This window comes from Rhineura floridana, chromosome 9 (assembly GCF_030035675.1).
Source record: "Rhineura floridana isolate rRhiFlo1 chromosome 9, rRhiFlo1.hap2, whole genome shotgun sequence".
NCBI lineage: Eukaryota > Metazoa > Chordata > Lepidosauria > Squamata > Rhineuridae > Rhineura > Rhineura floridana.
Window position 1 is genome coordinate 60,452,169 of NC_084488.1, and position 14,565 is coordinate 60,466,733.

Here is a 14,565-nt window from a genome sequence, read left to right on the forward strand (position 1 = left end):
GCTGAATCTGTTATAGAACCTGATCACTTGCAAAGGGGGCAGGTTGTAGGAATAGCACTTGTCTCCCTTCACCCAGAAACTGTATGGGGAATTGAACAGACCCTAAGAATCCAGAAGCTAGCCACTTCTGTCTTAGAGGACATCTACTGTAATGTGCTGAAATCATTGACATATGCTTAGGTTTGCTTAGAAGATGCTTAAGAATTTTTAAATATAGAATTACTGAATATATTGAAATAGTTTATAAAGTCTGCTGTATGCATAACAACCAAACAGTAAAACAGGAGTAGTTTGAAACTGCTCCCTTTTTTTCTCTGTCTCTCAAAGCTGTAATTTCCCTGAGAAACAACTGGAATAAATAAAGCATTATTTTCTCATGAAGTTGAGTATGATACATGATAACAGGTCTGGGCAGACAGCCAGTGTGCCATGTAAACAGTCAAAATGAAGTAAGAAGAAATCCTTATATGGTGAGGATAACCTGACTAGTTGAGAAAGAAAGACTCTTCAAGAGCATCTGATGAGAGCTGATTAGAAGTAGCAAAAAGGAGATAAGACCATGGGAACACACCTTCCCATAGAAAAGAAAGTGTATAAAAAGCCAGGTTTTATAGCACTCAGGGCCCCTCAGCTCTGCTAGAGTGGGGGGCTGAAGAAAGCAGGAGAACCATCCATCTATTCCATCCATGACATCTAATGGGTGATGTATCATGACATGTATTTCCATGTACTTTGTACTTCAGCTCTGTGATATGACTTAAAAGTTTAACTCAGTCCTTCAACTATTGTAACTTATGTTAACTAAGATGTGCCTTCAGAGTCTTATACTTTGACGTTAAATGGACATCCAGAAATTTGTTTTATGCTGATATATATATTTCTATTTTTCTGTTTTCTGCAATGATGGTTAAGGTAACATAGAATGCATTTTATTAGTTGTAATGTGCAAGATATGAATAAATGGCATATATTATAAAGACTGTTCTGCTGTCTGAAGTCTAACTCCCAAACAGAAGATTTCTGGTACCTCCCAAGTCTCAAGAATTCTTGAGTGGAGTCTCCTCTATTCTCCCCCTAGACAACTGCTGCTGATAACCTGTGAGCTTACCTGACCTAACATTTGACATACAAGGGCTCTATGTAGACACGGAGAAGGGAGAAAGCAAGAACCCTCGACCCTATGCATTCACTGGCAACGGAGTAATCTTGCCAGTAACATCCCATTGAGGACTATTAAAATAGGAGCCGGTGTGGTGCACTAGATAAGTGGGCAGACTTCAGGCTTGAATACCATTTGTTTTCCTTCAGCTCCAAGATCTACCGACCAGCTCCAGATGTAAAAGATATACATTGGCCCAGATTACACATAACTCTAAGCCAAACCATGGCTAAGCATGAACAAGTGAGTGTGCAGGTAGCTACAGCAAAAAATTGCAACCACTTCGGTCCTCCCCCCGTCCTACTGTTGCTGTGCTACCCAGAGCTAAATCACGATTTGGCATCAGTGATGGCTGTTGATTCCATGTCAGTGGGGCAGTGGAATCTGCACCCTGGACAGCTCCTTGAAAGTTCAGACTAAACTCTGGAGCAGATTCCACTGCCCCACTGACATGGAGCCACCAATCGCCACTGCTTAGCATTACATTCAAACATGGGTTTGTGGATTAGCTGACTCCAAAGCCCCCAAGCTGTACTCAAAGTTTGTTCTTGACTTGCTGCTCATGTGGGCTGCTGTGAGTATGCACAAACTTGCTCATTTGTGCTTAGCCATGGTTTGGCTTAATGTTCTGTGTGAACTGGGCCAGTGCACCTCTAAGCAAATTCTGAGCCTTGGAATTAGTTTTCAATACTAGAACTTAACTGAGATCATTGTCCTTTTGCACAAAAGATGAGAACGGTTTAGCTTTCTGCATTCCAGCAGCCTAATTTAGGTGGGGAAAGTCACTTTGTTGTTGCAATGGTTGAACAACCAGGAGTCAGAAATCCTTGCAGATCTATTGCAAATCACTCAGAGATTTACCTTCTGCCCACTTGTGGTGTAATCGCACTTACCTGGCTGAGAGTAAGTTCCACTAAACTCAATGGGGCTTACTTCTCAATAGAGATAGATTAGATATTGAATTGCACTGCAAATAAACATAGACCAACAAAGTCGGCTAATAAGGCACATACCACACAACTGGGATGTGTACAATACAACTCAAAGGCACCCCACACTCTCCCCCAACTGAGAGAAAAGGACATTAACATTTATTTTGATTAAAAAAAGAAAAAACTGCATTGAAAGGCTCCTTTGTTTCTCTACAGATTTTCATCTTCTTTTCCACATCCCTCTTTTCCTCAAGCTTTTCATCCTCCTTTTGGCAAAAAAAATTAGATGAGGGTTTTTTTCTTCTCTTGCCACCATATTTTTTATATCCTTGTTAAGGCGCTCTGCTGAGTTTGCTTCATCCGAGGAAGCTTTTTTTTTCTTTTTTGGCAGCACCCGAGAGGGGAAAGGAATAAACATCCTTTAGAATCAAACACAAGCAGAGGAGAAATTGCATTTGGTTAACAAATGCTGAAAATTGGAAAGATTGAGGACGTTTGATGGGGCCATTACTTAGAATCCTACTGTAGTGCATCTAAAATCTCATATTTTTCTCTCTCATCTATTCTGAAGCACATCAGTTTTTACTAATGCTGTTTTTGGATACTCACAGTCCTTGAACTTCATACTTCAGCATAGCTCTGCAGATTTCAGTGAAACTGCTGCTGGACACATTTTGGAATGACCTGCTTCATACATCACATTAAACCAGGATGTGATGTCCTCTGTATCTTCCTATACTATAGCTCCCATTTTCCCAACCAATGGCCAAGCTGGCTTGGGCTGATGGGAGTTGGGGTTTAACAACATCTGGAGAACACCATGTTGGCTTCCCCTGCATTAAACCACAGTTAAAATAACCTATGGTTTAATGTGAATGAGCAGCGTATTGGTGCATGATGATGAAATCATGGGTGCTTCAGGACTCCCCCACTCCTGCAGGTACCACACATTCTCTCCAAAAAAGCCAAAGTTTGGTATTGGCTTGCTGTTCATGGCTTATTTGAGGTAAACAAACCACAAGCCTGGTTTGGACAAAACTACAAGCCAGACCATAGCTTATTTTCTGGAAGAAGCAGGAATGGGGGAAGATATGCTCATAGCAGCATGCCCCAGCATTCAGATTAAACCATAGTTCAGTTTAGTTATGTTTTAATGTGACACACAAACCAGCATCTCAGATATGTTATAAATAAACCATATTAACACATTGACCATAAAGACATTCACTTGGAAGAGACTTCTGTTGATATCCATGGGAGGTGCTTTCACCCAACAGAAACTTACAGGTGACCTCCTAGTGTAAAAGTTTGCAATGTGTTCTTAACTTTCTTCAAAGAGAAGTGCCAGTTTGGAAGAAATACAGAGCTGTTGAGAAAGGCTAGGGTTAAATAAGGAAAGGTGATAATTTTAATCCTCAAAACAATCTGACCCATTATTAATACCACAGGGCCCATTTAGAAAAAAACATTACTGTTAGCTGAAATGACCCTGGGTTGAAATATTTTAATGTATAAAACACGTTCTCCCCAGCCTTCAATGATAAAATTTTAAAAATCCAGCCAGCTTCCGTGCAAAGCTCACCCATTATTAATTGATAATCTTCTTACATGGGATGTAGGTGGGATGGAGCGGGGAAGGGAAGAGGTTGAACACAACAAAACATAAAAAGAAAAGCAGAGATATGTAGTAATATACTTTCTGAACGCTAAACAAAGAATACTCCTAAAAGCTAAATTGCTGTAATTTGTAATCCAATGATTCCAACCAGAGTTCAACAAATTTCCATAAAATGACTCCAGAGTCTGTAGGTTGCAGACTACAACCTGTTCTTAGTGTCTAATCGCCATCATTATCCTCCATCAATATTATTATTATATTCAAAAGCTGTTAAAATGGGCCTAATGCACACGCACGTACGCGCACACACCCTTTCCCGTACCAGTTTATGCCCTGCCGTTCTGAATCCCATGCGCAGCAACGCTTAAGGGCTTGTTTATTAATTCAAAAGAGAGAAGACTCGCCCGTTACCATAAGACCTGGTCCTCCCGGTGGCCTTAGAGTGGCTCTAGTCACCAAAGAGAATCGCTTCTCCTTTGCTTCTTTCCCATGCACGGAACAACAGGACAGATGAGGGTTGCACCACGGTCTGCCGTGACTGAACCTAAACGGTGTTTTTTAAATAGAGCAATAGTAAGGATCTGGGTAGACGCGTCCAAGTTTTAAACGCTGAGGGACAGACAAGAGCATGCATACGAGCCAGGGCGTGTGCGGGGAGGTCGAGAGGGTCCCTCGCGTGGATATAGGAGGGGGGACAGTAGTGGCCCTTAAAGTACCCAAGCGGGACTTTTCCTTTTGTCGTTGTTGCAACCGCCTTCCTCCCCAGCTTGGGGAGATCGGCTGGAGCCCCCTTATGCTTACCGATTCCCTCTCCCGTTTTCTTTCCTTCTTCTCCAACCTTGCTCACGGTTTTGCTTTGATTCTGTTTTGTTTTTATTTCATTTCATTCAGCCAAAAAGGCGCGTGGCTCTTCCAGCCTTAGCCCGGTCTCTCTCGCTCGAAGTTTGAAGCGGCTCTCCCATCTCCGGGCCGAGGGAGGCGCGGGCGTGCTCACCTGCCCGAGTTCGTTCTACTACTGAGCGCGCAGAGGGATACAACAGCGGAGGCGCTTCGAAGCACTAAAAGCACCCCCCCTATTGTCCCCCGAGGGGCGGAGTTTAAATCGGATTGCCGCGCGTCTCTCCTCCAGGGCTCCGCCCCGCGACCGACTCGCAATACAGTACCGGAGCGCTGCCGCGCCGTGGAAAGATCCTCGTCAGGAAGCGAGTCCCTCTGGAGACCCACAGCTGTGCCATGCAATCTGAAAATATAAATGGTGTCGCTTCTGGCCAAGCTTGACCCTCGGCGCCTCCCTCTTAACAATTTAACCGACTGAGCAAGGACTTGCATACCACAGCGCTGTATACGCATCTACTCAGAAGTAAGACCACTGAGTTCAGTGGTGTTTACTCTGAAGTAAGACCACAGAATTCAGTGGAATTTACTGATAGGTGCGTAAAGGATTGCAGACCTAGGAGTCAGTTGGTCCTCACGGCAAAAAATCCACGGCAGCGAAGGTGGATGAGACATGGGACAGAATTTTGTGATGGGGGGAACGGTGCTCTGGATTCAGGGGGTGTATATTATGGTACAGCAGACTGTGGATTTTCTATTAATCAAAGTGGATCTCTCACGGTAAATTTTTAAAAACACTCTCTCCAAGTACTATGGCGACCTCTCCTTCCCCTTTTAAATTAGGATTTATAAGTGTTTGTGTGGTTGATTTTTAAAGAAAGAGGCATGCATTTAACCAGTGACCACTTAATCCCGATATAGCACTAGCAGCGCCCTAATCCGGAGACTGTTGGCAGACCTCCACCACGTCATGCTCCCTACGCGAAAGCTGTGTTTGAAAGGAGACAGGATCCAGGGGAAGTGTATACATAAAGTAGGTTCAAGTGCTAAAATTTGTTGTGTGTTGTTGTCTGTCCGGGATTGTACCACTTCAAACTAAAATAGGGGCGGGGCGGGGCGGGGCAGAGTGGTGTTGCATTTTTAATGCTTTCCCGTTTACTCCCCCCCCCCAAAAAAAGTCGGATGCACGTAGAAAATTAACATGTCAGGAAGATGTTTGTTGAACCCTATTGCTTTTCTAAATGCAGGGGAGGGGTTGTTCGTTTGTTTTAAGGGGGGTGCAGTCATTTAGATATGCAACTGCGATAACAGCAGAATTCATTCAGCTGCAGCCTGAAGTCGCAGCGTCGAGGAATAGGATTATCACTTGGTTCTGCTCACTGTATGGGATCTAATCGAGCCCTTGTAAGGATGGTCAGCAAAGGCTGCAATGAATCCACGATGTGTTGGTATTCCAGAGTAGTCGCCACTGATTTATAGGAAGTAGGTTCTGGGCAGTAGCCAAAATGGTGTAGAGTTTACTAGTTGCTGCTGCTGCTGCTCTTGCTCTTGGAGAAAACAGAACAGGCAGCCTTATTTCTGTCTTTCAGATTCTTCTATATTCTTATATTGATGCTTGGATTAATATCCCTTGAGACTTCTGCTCCAGAGCTCTGCTGTAGTTGTATTAGCCCATCAGCTGACTAATCAGTGGAGCTACTTGAACTTTACATCTTTCCTTCAATATCCCCAAGAGGAGATAGAGGGGGGGAAATCAGAGGCACTTACAGATATAAAAATGTATGATCATACAGTATTGCAAAATAATATTTGAAGATCATTCCAGAGCATGAAGACAGACTAATTGCCCCCCTTCCCCCCCAAAAAAGCTACATGGGGGACAGATAATTGCTCACACCTTAGAGTGACTTTTCTTTTTTTCAGAAAAATCAATCTGCAGCATCTCTTGGTAGGCCTGAGAAAGACCCCATTTGAATTCCTGGAGAGCTGTTGACAAACAGTGGAAACAATACTAAATATAATTCACTTGGAGACCTTTTCGGTAACAATCGACTAATATGGCTAATTAATAATAATAATTTATTTTTATTACTTGTTTCATTTATATTCCACCTTTTATCCACGGAGCTGAAGGTGGCATAGCATAAATGGTTCAGCTCCTTGAAAGTTCAGACTAAAACCCAGAGCAGATTCACTGCCACACTGATATCGGAGCCATCACCCTCCATTGCCGGTGGGGCAAAGATGCAACGATAGCCTCCGGGCAGTGGCATCATTGCTGCTTACAAGGAGGAGTGAAGCAGAAGTGATGAGGCCAGGGTGGGTACACAGGCAGGAACACCAGATTGGCTCCATTGGTGCATCTGCCCAGTCCCAACTTCCCTGCCCCCTCGCCCCTCCCTGCCCCCTCCTGGTAAGAGGCAGTAATGCTGCTGCAGAGAAGCTTATGGCAGCAGGTCTGCCCCACCAGGCGATCTGCTCCTGCCCAATCATCCTAGTTCAGTGCTCCAACTGCTGCACCACAGTGGTTCATAGTATGTAAAGAAAGAGTAGATCCCACAGGCCTGAAATACGCCCAGTGCAGCACTAGGGGATAAAAATCAAAGAATGGCCTTGTGCCAAAGAGCCCAAAAAGTAAGTTTCCAAAGTTCCTCTTTCCAGATGCAGTTTTCATGCACCTCCTGACAAAGTCCTGGAAATTTACGGGAACTTAGGAAACTGCCTGGTGCAGTACAAGGAACTGCAACCAAGGAGAGAAGCAGATGCCCTTGTGCAAGTATGCAAGTCCTTAAGTATTCCAAAAATACATTTACATTGTAAATGTATCATAGCCAAAGTGATTAAGAGAAAATAGTCCTTCTTGTTAAATGACATTACCTTTTGACATTTCAAAAGGACTACACTGACAGACTTCTTTGCCCTTGAACATGGCCAAAAGTTTTAACTAGTAGAGTAGTCAGCTGTCAGAAATTCAGGTGGAGCCACGTTACATTGGTCCTAAAAGAACTACATTCACTCCCTGTTTGCCGCTGAACTCAATTCAAGGTGCCAGTGCTTCTCTTTAAAACCCTAAATGATTTGGGGCTCAAATATCTGAAGGATGATGTCTTTGTATGTCATACATTCTTTTCAGTGCTAAGTTAAAAACTTCATATTTGCCCAAGCATTCTAGATTTTGGTATATTTTTCTGGTTGAACGGTCGTGTTCCTCTTCAATTTATTGTACTGTTGGTTTGCTTTATAATGCATTTGTAATCTTAAATATATTTGTTTGCTGGCCTGAAGTCCTTTTGGAAGAAAGGTGTTTTTTTGTTTTAAAAATAAAACAAACACATTTAAATAAATGCACATGCTGTAGTAGTTTTATTAATGATTTTTCTCTTCGGACAAATGGTTCATTGCCCATCTTCAAATTGGGTTGTGTGGACATTTTGCCCCGATCACATTATTAATTTCAATAAATAATTTCAGTATTAGAAGGAAGTCTGAATACAACTTATTCCTAAGGTTTCAACCAAGGGGGAAGGGGGGGAGGAGTATTTTTAATTAGAACGTCAGGATCCCTCCATGGCAGTGTTATCTTCAAGCAATTATATGGAACATATTATTTCAGAGACAGAGCCATCCCTCCCATTAGGCAGAGGGAGGCAGCTGCTTCAGGTGTCAGAGGCATCCTCTAAGTTAGGTTGCTGTTCTCAGGTGCAGTGAAGGCAGCCAGTGTTGGTGTATGATTCACCTGTCAGTGTCTCTCCATCTCCACTCAACTTCTGTACAGAGAATTGGATGAGAGGGAGCATCTTGCCTTAGACTTCAGGCAGCAAAATGTCTTGGGCTTTTTTCCAGGGATGCCCTTCAGTATGATGCTACAAATTCACAGGTTGTCAGCATGGTACCCATGGGGATGCATGCACCCTCCGAGGCTTTCACTTCCTCCATTCCCTCCCCCCACTGAAATTAGGCTTCAAAGAAGCATTCTGTTGTAGCCAGTAGAATAGATTGTGGTGTGTGTGGTGCCCATGACAGTGTCTTTGGTTTGCAAATGTGCCCACGGGCTCAAAAAGGTTGGCAACTTCTGTGCTGCATCATGACCTAGTTCTTGGCTGTAAGACCGTCTCCCTGCTTGCTGGCCTCTTTCCACCTGGACTGGAAGGGTGGGGCCTTGACCGACTGCAGCTGTAAAAGGTATCACTACCTAAAGATGCCAAAGACCACCTTGACTGTGGGGTGTTCTTTAGGGGCTTCTGTTTGGGTAAAAGTTTAATTTCTGATGGTTGGTTTTTTGTTTTGCTGTTATTGGGATTATGCTTCTGTATTTTATTGTTGGATTTTATTAGGAATTATAAGGATGTATCAATTTATTGTATGTTTTTAATGATGTTTTTGTTAACTTACTGACCATTTGAATTTATTTCTTACATTGAGTTGTGTAACTTTTTTTCTGTTCATGTTGTGAGCCGCCTTGCGCATAAATTGTTATGGAAAGGCGGCATACAAATAAACAGTGATGATGATGATGATGATCTGGGGCAATGGTGATGGTGGGGAATAACAGGCCACTGTGAGCATGCCCACTGCCACAGTTGCAAGAGGTGACACAGGCCGTAAAAGAAACGTAAGGAGTTGCCAGAAAATGGTAAGTACTTCCTGAAACTTTCAGCAGCTTTCATGCTCCCTGCTCTTTGGAATTGCCTGCCTTGTCCTCTTTGCACCTGCATTTCAAGCTATTTTGTTCATGTTCTGCTAGGCTCTAAAGACTAGTTCATCAAGTCCCTATACAAGTTGAGACATGTAAACACCCTCTCTCTCTCTCTCTCTCTCTCTCTCTCTCTCTCTCTCTCCTCTATGGTTTTTTTTTTTTTTTGCTCCTTTCTCCAGTTTTCTCAGTTCTTAATTCATTTTCTGTGAGATGAGTGATTATGTGCTGTTGCCAAAGGCCACACAGAAGTAATATTCCCGGCTAACTGTGCTGATGGCTTGTTATTAAGTGTGATTAAACTGTGGCGACTGGCTTCTGTTGCCACTATGTTCAAGTGCCTGGTAAAAAAAAATGTATCTTTAGGAACAGCACCAAGCTCATGCCAAAAATAAATACGTCCCTTGATACCGAAGTCTCATTCAGGTGTTATGCAAGAAGAGGGACTGCCAAAATGAGTAGGAGGGGCAGGGTTGCACACAAGGACCTGCCCTCAACCTCTTCTCATGTGCTGCACCTGACTTCTCCACTCCACTCTTCCCATGTTGAATGGTAGGGTTCAGCATTTGGCTGAACATGCTTAGAACTTTTGCTCTGGAGCCTTGATGACACTGTGTTCTTGATAATAGAGAGATTCTAAGCATGTTCAGTCAAACACAGTTAAGAGCCCCCTTCACATTTTCCTGCACAATGTAGTGCAGTTGGATATGGAGGTGGGCAGGGACAGGGGTGTCAGGAGCAGGGGATGCATGTGTGACCCCCCCTTACTTGTCTTGTTAAACGCCTGAACAGAGCTAGAGTCGTGAGGTGATCAGTTTCCCAGATTATTGTAAATTTTGGGATCCTAAACACTTAAAGTGTTAGTGTCTTCTAGAAGACAAAATTAACCAGGGGCACATCCAAACTGTCACTATTTTGTGGGCAGGATTCCATAGTATGCCACACCGGGAAATTCAGGTTGTCTAATGAAAGTGGATTGCCCACAAAGAACTTGGACCTAGATGGGCACTGTAAACAAGAAGGGGGGGGGAAATAACCAAACATCCCTTTTTGAAGAACTTCCAATTCTGTACAAATTCATTCTATTGCCTGTTTGTTTGAAGACTGGAATTAAATTGTATATGAATTCCACACACACAACAGCTGCAGTACAGAGGACACACTGCCCTCAGACTGTAGCTCTTTATTTGCTTCTGTAAAACTGATTTAATCAAACATATTTTGCCGTTCAGTTCTGAGCTAAGGCTCCTCTCAGGCTACAGCATCGTTTTCTACATTGACGTTGCTGGATTCTTCTCTGTATGCTCATTCAACTTTTAATCACCTCACGTTCATTTTATTTCAGGTGCTTCTACACATGGATGATTTAGCAGCACCCAATCATTGCTGTTCTCATTTTAGCTGCAAGCGGAATAGCAACTCTGTTGCTAAAATGCTGGAATCCAAATTACATTCTGTAGCCAGGTGGGCACTCTCCTTTTCCCCCATTCCAAATGTTTACAATGACAGTTTACAATGGGACTATCATAAATAAATAGATTAAATCCTCCCTCTTCCTTCACTACACTCCCCGTTATGATTCTTCTCCTCCCCCTTCCCCCAATTTTGAGGGAAGGAGTGAAAAGAAAATGATATAAAGGCAATACTATTCGGGAAGTGAAGGGTTAAGGTGATAGGCAAGATAAACCATAGAGAAGAAAATGGCTAGCGCAATCAATATAGGCCATCCAGCTGAACAACCAACTGAACAGGTGTGCAATCGGTCATCTACACCTGAAAAAATTGCACAGCTGTTCCACTGATGTTTTTAAAATGTCAGATTTTATGAGGATGGGGGGGAGGCTTCTCAACAGGAAAACATGGGACAAGGATGTTTTATTCATGACATTATGCAGATGTTTCTTAAAAAGTGAATGAACAAAATGTGGCTTTCCCACAGTGAATGCCCAGTGTGAAAGTAACCTTCATCATACTCTCCGCTGGGTGAACAGCTACAATACATGTTTCCTAAATTTAGGTTATAAGGATCAAATCCCCATTTTGTAAACCATGAAAAACGTGTTGCTTTAATGTTTCTATTCTTGTTTTTGCTTTGGAAATTTGTTAAGCCTGCCTGCATCCATTTTCACTCTGGCACTGGTTACTGCCACATGACAACACACAATCTAACAATGGGGTTGTATTCAATGCTAGTCCTACTCGGAGCAGACCCACTGAAATGAATGAACCTAAGTTAGTCAGGTGTATTAACTTCAGTGGGTCTACTCTGAGCATTGAATACCACCAATGGGTCTTATTTTTCCTCCACATCTGAACTCAGCTCAACATCAGGTGATGGAAAATATAACCTTGAAACAGGAAAAAAAATGGATCTATCATGAGACTGAGAGGTAATAGTGTACCCAAACCAAGAAATGAATCTATTGCTGTGTTAAGGTCTGTTTAGGGCAGGAGTTGCTAACATAGCACTCTGTGTGCCTGCCAGAATCCCTACAGTGCCTACAATATGTCTCTATAAATATTCACTCAAAATCTGCAATACACAAGAGATTGTTCTTTCTGCTCAGTTCCTATTTGCGCTGACTCAGCCTGTCATACATTGAACATGCCCATATTTCATTGGATTCCAGACTGGATGTCCACCCTCCCATTGGTTCTGATGGAAGAGATGCAAAAAGCTTTTCTCTATGAGCAAGTGCAACAGTGGCATGATGCCTCATGGATGGGGCAACTGATGGGGGTATGCCTACGCCATTTTGTGGTTCTCTTTCTGCTCTTCTAGATGTGGCAGCCATTTTGCCACACCCCCATGGCAACCATTTTGTGTTGTGCCATGCCCTTTTGTGGCTGGCACCAACAGCACTGTCAACATTTCATATGTGCCCATTGACCCCAAGAGGTTAGCAATCTGGTTTAGGGGGGTGAGGGGAGAAATGTTAAGGGCACATCCATAGTACAGATTTGTTTCAGTTTTATGCCAATTTAAAACGTCACAGCTTCTAAAGAAGTCTAGAAACTGTAGTTTGGAAAAGGTGTTGACAATTCTGTCAGAAATCTTTAGCCCTTACAGAACTACATTTCCCAGGGTTCCCTGGTGGAAAAAGAATGGCCAGTTTAAATCTATAGTATGGATATCCACGAAGATGATGATTTATTCAATTTATATCCCGCCCTTTCTCCCAGAAGGAAGAATAATTAATTGAATGTGAGATTCCAGTAGTGTTTTGTCCATTTAATAGCCTTTGTACTCAAATTCCTTCAATTATGTTTAGAGAGTAACAGAATGGCTGCTGTATATAGAAATTGCACATAAATGATTGTTGTGCATCTTTGTTTAGAGATCAATATTGTTCCAGCTCATTTGTACCAATTTGGTTTCCACACACTCTTTTTATTGTGCAAGGAATAAATGTACAGCAGCAGACTTCTTTATTATTCTTGCTCATTTGCTAGCAAATCAGGCCTGCAGAATAAAATTGTTCTTTATGTGAAAATCAATTGCTTAATTGAATCTACTTGCCAAAAGAAATAAAAAGGAAAGGTAAAAGTGCCCTTGTATGCAGCTTTAATTTCTTTGCCTAAAATCCTGCCCATGGTTGCATTGCATTCCTAAAGCACACATTAAAAAAAGTATTTATCTTTTATGTCTTGTACATAAGCTCACACAGTTGATCTTAAGAATGCAGAGGGGATTGGGCACCAATTTAATGAGGGGTAAGCATCTTATTCAATTAGTCTCTTTAATAATCAAATCCATTCTTTTATAGGTATATGCAACTTTTGCATAATGTGTAATCAGGTAAGCATTATTTTGGACTATTCAGCAAAAATATCTGTGCCTTTCAAGAAAAGGCCTGTATTTTTTCTCAAAGATATGTTCCTTCAGGGATTTCTTTTCATCAGTTTCTTACCTGCAAATCAACTTAAGATGTATTTGGAACACCTAGTACAAAAAGCGGGGGAAGCATACCATCAGAGAAATTCAATCAGTATATTGAATGGTTTGGGTATATATACAGTGCTGCAGCATTCTTGTAGATAAGTGGAGGTGGCCTGGATGGGAGACTACTAGTAAATGCTTATTAGCTGCTCTGGGCTTTTTTAAAGGAAAAGTGGGGTATAAGCATAGTAGATACATTTTTAAATGGCTTTAAATAATGAGCCCCATCAAGACTTAGCCAGGTCTCAATTTATGAAAGAAAAGGTAGGAAGACCCTTAATGAAATTCACAAGTCCCTGTGATGCCCCTGTATTTATAATACTGTAAATATGATAAGTGTGGGTTTATTAGAGTATATATGGTAAGTAGATTGAGTGAGAGGGGGGAGTACATGGGCTGGAATGCTGGAGAATGTTGTATTATGATTGGCTGAGCATTTGAGTGTCTGAAGGTATAAATGAGAGGATGACAGTTGAGAGAGAGTTCTGTTGGTGGGAGTTCTGAGGGAGGCTGTTGGTTGGTTTTGTGGGTTGGATTGGACTAGGCTGGTAGTGAGGCAGGTTATTGACAACTGGTAACATAAAGAGTAATGCATCTGATGAAACCATACACTTGTTAAACTATACCTTTAAGTAATCTTGTTATTCCTGTTTATATAAATAAATATTTCTTGGTTTACCTAACGCCTGATCCTTGGCTGGGTTTGCACAGACCAGAAGGGTGGGCAGGGCATATACCAAGGTTGGGAAACAGTATCAATGGTGGCAGCGGTGAAGAGATAGTGTAACATCATCAGGTATCCAGAGCAACCCAGGGCTGTAATCTTTATAGGCACAAAGATACAGGGGGATTGTGGCCTGCAAGTGCACCCAGACACAAAGTATCAATAGGCCTGGAGGAGAGTAAGGCACAGTCTCAAGGCAATATTGAATTACTGGGAGTGACTGGTGGTGCTGCCTAGCAGTGGGATCTTGAGAGATCTTTGCTAAAGCCTGTGAGAGAACCATTTAAAAACCAGGACCCTGAGGTGGGACCATGACAAGGCGGTAGCCACAGGCAGGATCCTAGCAGGTGGTGGCCTGAGGTGGGAACCTGACAGGAAGGGTCCTGACAGGCTTTTTTAAAGGAAAAGTGGGGTATAAGCATAGTAGATAAATTTTTAAATGGTTTTAAATAATGAGCCCCATTAAGACTTAGCTAGGTCTCAATTTATGAAAGAAAAGGTAGGAAGACCCTTAATGAAATCCTCAAGTCCCCACCAATCCCCACCCTCATTTTAGCCCAATCATGGGCCGTTGAAAACAGTAGCTAAGGGAGCTGTCACAAAAAATAAAGAGGCTGGTCTACCTGCAATTTGAGCATGTTGGCTCTATGGGAAGAATTAGGTTA

At 42.4% G+C, this 14,565-nt stretch overlaps 1 protein-coding gene across 21 annotated transcripts in view; it reads right to left on the reverse strand.

The window, feature by feature from the left end:
• The window catches only part of NPY2R (neuropeptide Y receptor Y2), a 117,154-nt gene that overhangs the window by 13,348 nt on the left and 89,241 nt on the right, over positions 1-14,565 (reverse strand). For 3 of the 21 annotated variants that reach the window (XM_061584539.1, XM_061584541.1, XM_061584531.1), the window contains exon 1: positions 4,511-4,982. The exons of 13 other annotated variants lie outside the window; for them this stretch is intronic. The gene's annotated coding sequence lies outside the window, so the exon portion shown is untranslated. Of the gene's footprint in view, positions 1-2,255; positions 2,471-2,700; positions 2,725-4,120; positions 4,254-4,510; positions 5,014-14,565 lie in introns of those variants that run through there. 5 more of the 21 variants (XM_061584538.1, XM_061584530.1, XR_009757892.1 and 2 more) reach the window with 4 other exon arrangements.